A 6,600-nucleotide genomic window follows, 5' to 3' on the forward strand; every position below is an offset into this window, starting at 1 on the left:
GACGCTTCCGTGAGTACCAGACTCAAATGGGAACATGGAGGGATCGCCTGATCCAAGTAGCGCAACACACCAAAGAACGTTTCGACTTCGCGCGGGTCAACTTGCTGTCAGTCAACGATGACGACCTCAGGACGTGGGCTCTACAAAAAGCGCGTGAACTTGAGTTGACGCGGTTTTCTGCTTCACATAATTGGATCCAGAACTTCAAGAGATGCTACCGCATGACTTCGAGGAAAGCTACCAAATTCACGACCCATGGACGCGAACGTGATCAGGAAGAGATCGAGAACGCCGCGGCTGAGCTCATCTTGGACTTCGTTGACACAGTTCGTCCCAATTACGACCCGCCACAAATCTTCAATACGGATCAGTCGTGTTGTGGTGTAAGGCGGTAGGTATAGTCACATCAAGGAAGACACCGTCGAGTTCACCTGGTTAATACTCAGCTCGTACTTGGCTCGTACTTGCTCGTACTTAGCTCGTACTTTGCTCGTACTTGTTTATTCTGGGATCGGTGGCTCCTTTTATAGTTCTCTAGAGCAAGGGCCACTTTTAACCTTGACATCTTGATATCCGCTATGCTGACTCAGAATCGTTGTAATCTGGTTAGCAGTTTTCCAGTCTACGCGTTAGGCTGGAAAGCCGACCGCGACAAGTCGGGTTTCAATTACTTGGAGTATTCGAATCGGACTCTGTCCCACACCGGTGAGAAATAAACTCTCGTCGCTATCCAAGCGATGAATGCTCTGACTCACAGCTACACCATACAGCCGACATTGAACATGGACGGCCATCTTGTCGGTCGATTGTTCGTGAACCTTCAAGAGCCAGGAGGCGGACTCGGCCCGATCGTGGCGACGGAGGTAACGAGATACTCGAATTTGTTCGTCACATGCACCAAGTCCGGAAAATTAGATAAAGGCTTGATGAGAACATGGTGCCAAACGATTTTAAGGAAATCCTGGACCGTACGCACACGGACGACTGTGTCCTTTATCTCGATTCCTGGGGTGGTCAGAAGGATTCCAGCTTGTTTGAACTGGATGGAAAACGAATCAATATCAAGACCCTTCCGCCGGGGACCACTTCGCTGATTCAACCGCTAGATGTACACTGCTTCCAAATGTGGAAGAATTTCGCGAAACGAACGACTCGAGCATGCGCAATGATCGGCTACCGTATCGATCGCCGTGATGATGCTCTGCGTCTTCAGTCGCTCATCTATAACCAATTCTAGCATCCCGATTTTCGCCCCATGTGGCTCTGTGGCTGGCATCAGGCCGGCTTCGATGTCCCTGCAATACCCTTCCCGAGTATTGGGGAGATGCTATTCAACGTCTCCCCTGCGTGTTCCATTGCTGATTGTCGTGAAATCCATTCATTAGATGCGTGCATTGCAAGATGGAGCTCTGCGTCAAGTGCTTCTTTGTCGACTACCACATTCATTGATCAAGTTCTGGCGCTAAATTCAAGCAGAAATCTACAGAAAAACTTTGAAATAAAGCATATAATCATCATTCTGCATAGCATTGCAATGAGTCCATAGAATCCAATGCTGGAGGGCCAATTTTCGTCAGTCAAATGAACATACTCAGGGTGGCCATACGCAGGTAATATTCTAGGGTTCTTCTATCCCCGTGTAGGAGAAAAAAAAGCCTGAAGTTTCAGCCCGATCGGCGTGGGGCATTTTCAGTACTTCCCTTTGGGTCGAACGCAGCTTCTGGGCCAGATAGATTCATCCTGCCCGTCGGAAACAGGTCCTCCCACCATAAAGGAAGCGTTGCGTTTGGGTGATGAGTTGAGTGCCGATGAAAAAAATCGATTGGAATCTCTTCTACTTGGCGAGTTCCAAGATCTCTTCGGGAAACCGAACCAGCTGTCCAGTACAAGTTTGGTGAAACATAAGATTCCTAACGGCGATATACCGCCGATAACACTCCCGACCCGCAGGGTGGCTCCCGCGCAACGACAGACCACAGCCAAAGAGGTTAAAGATATGCTTGACAATGGTATCATAGAGCCTTCTGCGAGTCCATGGGCCTCTCCAGTGGTCCTAGTCAAGAAGAAAGACGGCTCTGTACGCTTCTGTATTGATTACAGAAAGCTCAATACGGTGACCAGAAGAGACGTCTATCCGTTACCCCGCATCGACGATGCACTCGATGCACTGTCAGGTAATTCGTATTTCACGACCTTGGACCTGACAGCGTTTTGTACACCGGATGGTCTCTATCAGTTCAAAAGAATGCCATTTGGCTTGGCGAATGCTCCCGCAACCTTCCAGCGACTAATGGATAGAGTTATCGGGCCGATGGAGTACCAGATGGCACTCGTCTATTCAGATGATATCATCATCTACTAAAAGGACTTCGACTCACATATCTCTGACCTAAGGAAAGTGAAGGGAATTTCGAAGTTCGGACCACTGGATAGTCGGCTGGACTCTAAGCTCGATTATTCGTGCAACACTCGGGCGACTACCTGTATATGGCTCAAGGAAGACTTTCAGAGATTCGGTGTACGAATGAATGTCTCCCCCTGTGTGGGGCGTTCTTTATTCCAGTATTTATACTTCTCTCCTGAGAGGCCTCTTTACTTATCGTATCTACTGGCTATCATAAATCTTACGGCAAAGCCGAACAGTCGAACAGCTTTATCTTTCTCAAGACGTCGGGCTCGCTTTTTTACATTCTGGTTCGAATGTCGCCTCTTCGTTCACTCGCTTATCTACGCATGTTTGTCATAGTGCCGAAATTCGGCTGGGAACAGAATCTTCCATCAGAAAGTCTTGTCGTCAATCCAAGCGGCGGGACTCAAGTTGAAAACCAAAAAATGCATGTTCGCTACGAGGGGAGTCAATTATCTGGGACACAAGGTAACGCCAAACGGTATAGCGCCTGATCGGGAAAAACTAAAGCTGTAGCGAACATTCGACCTCCGGCGGACCTCAAGGAATTGAGAAGTTTCCTCGGACCTGCCTCTAATTACCGACGTTTCATCGAGAATTTCGCCGGGTTGGGTGCTCCGTTGTACGATTTACTCAGCCAGACGACCTTTGAGTGGGGGCAGAGACATGAGGATGTCTTCCTCTGCATCAAGGAACGCATCATAAGTGAACCGGTCCTTCGGCACTTCCAAGAAGGGTTAGAAACGAGGTTACAAACCGACGCCAGTGGAACGGGACTGGGGGCTGTTTTGGTTCAGCTAGAGAACGGACGGGAACGAGTCGTAGCTTTCGCGAGCCGACGTCTGTCGAAAGCCGAGATGAAATGTCATTCTTCAGAAACGGAGTGTCTGGCAGTGGTGTGGGCCATTCACAAGTTTCACCCGTATCTCTATGGTCGTCGCTTCAAGGTGATCACAGACAGCATCGCACTCAAGTACCTCAACAGTAAAACAAATCTGTCTTCGAAGCTCGTTCGTTGGGCGTTGGCGATCCAAGACTACGATTTCGAGGTTGTGCACCGGAAGGGCCGAGACGACGGTAATGCGGATGCATTGTCCCGCTTGGACTTGGTTCCTCTGCAACTCGAACAGGTGAAAACCGAGCAAAACAAAGATGGAAATTTACGCCGCGTCCTAGCGCGAACCCGGAGGGACGGACCTCAAGGGGGGTATATAGTCCAGAATGATCTCCTCTATCGCGTAGAGGGAATCAATCCATCGATTCTACGCAATATGCAAGAGCTGTCCGATGGCGAGGGCACAAAAGGGAGAAACGTTGATTGAGTCGAATGGTTTGGAAGAGACGCCATTAGGTCAGGTAACAGATGACTCGATTGCGGGTGAAATCGATGCCCCATGAGCATTTCGGAGTGGGCAAGCTCCTCGCACGCGATGTTCGTACATGCGTGCCCCGGATATATAACTGCATGCTGGGGGGAGCAGGGGAACAGGATACGAATGCTGAAGATGGTATGGCATTTGGGTCTGGCCTATAGGCACTTCGCTTCCTTTTCCCACAAGGAGCTTCCTGATGGCTGATCTTGATGATGGTCTCTGATCGATCCTCGAGGATCGATGAAAGCCGTAGCAGGTTGATGTCGACCTGACAGGCGAAGCGACGCCTAGTTGCTAGACACAATTCGAACTCAAGCTTGATGAAAAGATCGTAGGTCCCTTCGATCGATCATTCAACTCACGATAGCCCAAGTTCCTGGAGGATCGGAATGTCCTCCTGAGCTAGAACAACGCGGAGTGTGGCGGCCGTTCATTGAGAGGCATCTGAAGAGAGTTCTTCCTCCGTCTTCGCCCCGTTTGTTGTTTTCGACGAGCCATTTCGCCACCGTGGTCGTCTGATCTGCCGGTCATACGTAATAAGCATACTCATATCGAGGAAATATGATGATATTTCCTGACTCGAGTAACTGAGGACACGGTGACAATGGGTGCCTCATGTCGGCATGCAGCATGTCGCCGATGCAGTGACTGCTCGTGATTGAATGCACTCCGCTCAGATAGCGATCAGGCTATAGTTCACAGTACTCGATCGTCCGTTCACCCGATCACGGCGGAAGAATACCAATTATGAAACTATATGTAGATGAACGGGGAACGGCGTCGAAAGCCTCTCGCTCTGTAACACATCATTTTCTGCAGACATGTGTGCGCGTGATTCAACAGCTTTCCTCTCTAGAAAAGCTCGACCGCCTCAGTGGGTTGGATCCACTAACATTGTTCTCGAAGCGGACCGCTTGCTCCAGACATTTCGAATCTTCGTGATTCATGAGTTGGATATCCATGGATATATACGACGGAGTCGAGGAACGATTCGCGAAGGACCAAACCTTCGAACGATTTGAACGGTTCTGCTTCGTTCGGATTCCAGCATGAAATTCATTCCTTTCCTCAGAGATCGACCGATATCCACTGACGAGACCCACCTTCTGATGAGTTATTCCTGCCGACCTGAAAATCAGACCAACTGGACGAGCTCCGAAACTGAAGACTAAGGGTTCGATTCCACGAGGATCCCTCGGGCGGAGTTCGGATGTGATTATCAGTCTCGTCTTTCCTCTATGTATCCCCGACCAGCAATCGGCATCCTATCATGCGGTTGTTGAGGGGACACTCAGGGACCGGGAGTAGACAAAGTGTGAATAACTAGTCACGCATCGAAGCGCCGAAACAAACCAGCGCACACCTGCTCGCTGCCGCCGGTTGTCCGGCCGAGCGGCGACTCCCCGTAGCTGTAACAGTTACTGAGGGATGGATGGAGCGAAAATACAACAAGCTGGAATAACAGAGGCTCCGCACCATTTACGCAATAGTTTTAACGCGTTGCCAATCACGTTCGTGCGTGGTCACTGCGCCCGCCAAGGAGGCTATATAGCTGGTTGGCCGGTCGGTCGGCTTGTCTGCGCGAGTCGCTAGCTCGCCGGCCGGAACAAGTGGCCGCTAATTGATTGTCCGCTCAGACTGACGTGGGAGGATTCAGTCAAATCCGATACGGGCCGAATCCTTCTTGTTTTCGAGCCCTGGGAAAAACGGCCGAGTGCCCGAACCAGCCGAGACAGATACTGTTTTCGATAATCATTCGAAACCGATGCGGTGCATCGAACCGCGGTGGCTGTGTTTGTCCTAGTGACTATTCTTCTCTCCCGGGCCCGAGATGTAGAACTGCAAGTTTGCATACGCTCGGCGGCGCGGAGTGGGCGAGTCGATGACACAGTTCCGACCGCTACGACTGTACAATCGAAACGCGCTCGAAGTGTTCGCCTCCCTCCCTCCGTCCGATGTGTGAGTGACCCACACCGAACAGAGAAGTACCTGACACAGTATCCTCTTATCGCTCTTTTGGAAATCTTCCGGTCGCTGGAAGAGAAACCGAGTCCCGTGAAAGTCTGTCCGTAGACAGCCTGGGTCGTGATCTCGTGCGATACGGAAACTCGACTGCGACCTCTATTGTCTCATAGATTCATCTCGATGAATGCTATTGTAGCTCACACGTCGAACGCAAGCGCGCGAAACAGACAGCGGCCGCAGCAGTTTATACAAAGACTCTCGATATCGAGCAGCGGTATGACAGGAGGCTAGTCTGGGAATCCTAGGCCGTCGCCGCCGGCACCGCCGACGAGCGGTTGAATGACCTCCGAGGACGCCGAGATTCGCAGTTCGTGAACGCAATTTTTGAGCATCGTGTCATCGCAAGTCGCGGCGGACATTCGCTTCGCTGCAGCGGTTTCTGTCGCCAGCGAATCTATGGAAAAGGGAAAGGTTAATGGTGAATGGTTTATTGTGATCTAGATTGGGGTGTATATCTGTTTGTTTGTATATACATAGTCAATCAGCCTTTCATATCAGGCGCGAAATTCGGCAGATCGTTGTTTGTCCCAGTCCTCCAGGATTCTTTTTGTCCTTCTTACTTCGGTTGCATTGTTTGCTTCTTCGTGGAGTCCGAGACGACACAGGAGTTCTTCTCCCGTGTGGTAGATGTCGTTGCATTCGAAGATGACGTGTTCCATCGTCTCTTCGTAGATGCAACACCTGGGACAGGTTCTGTCGATTCCGGGGTACATCTTGTGGGCTCTGGTTGGCAACATGTTGGCTCTGGCCAAAGCTAGGAGGGCGCTTCCCTTACTGTTATCGTAGGTGAAGCTA

Source organism: Galendromus occidentalis, unplaced genomic scaffold (genome assembly GCF_000255335.2).
Source record: "Galendromus occidentalis unplaced genomic scaffold, Mocc_1.1 scf7180000075973, whole genome shotgun sequence".
NCBI lineage: Eukaryota > Metazoa > Arthropoda > Arachnida > Mesostigmata > Phytoseiidae > Galendromus > Galendromus occidentalis.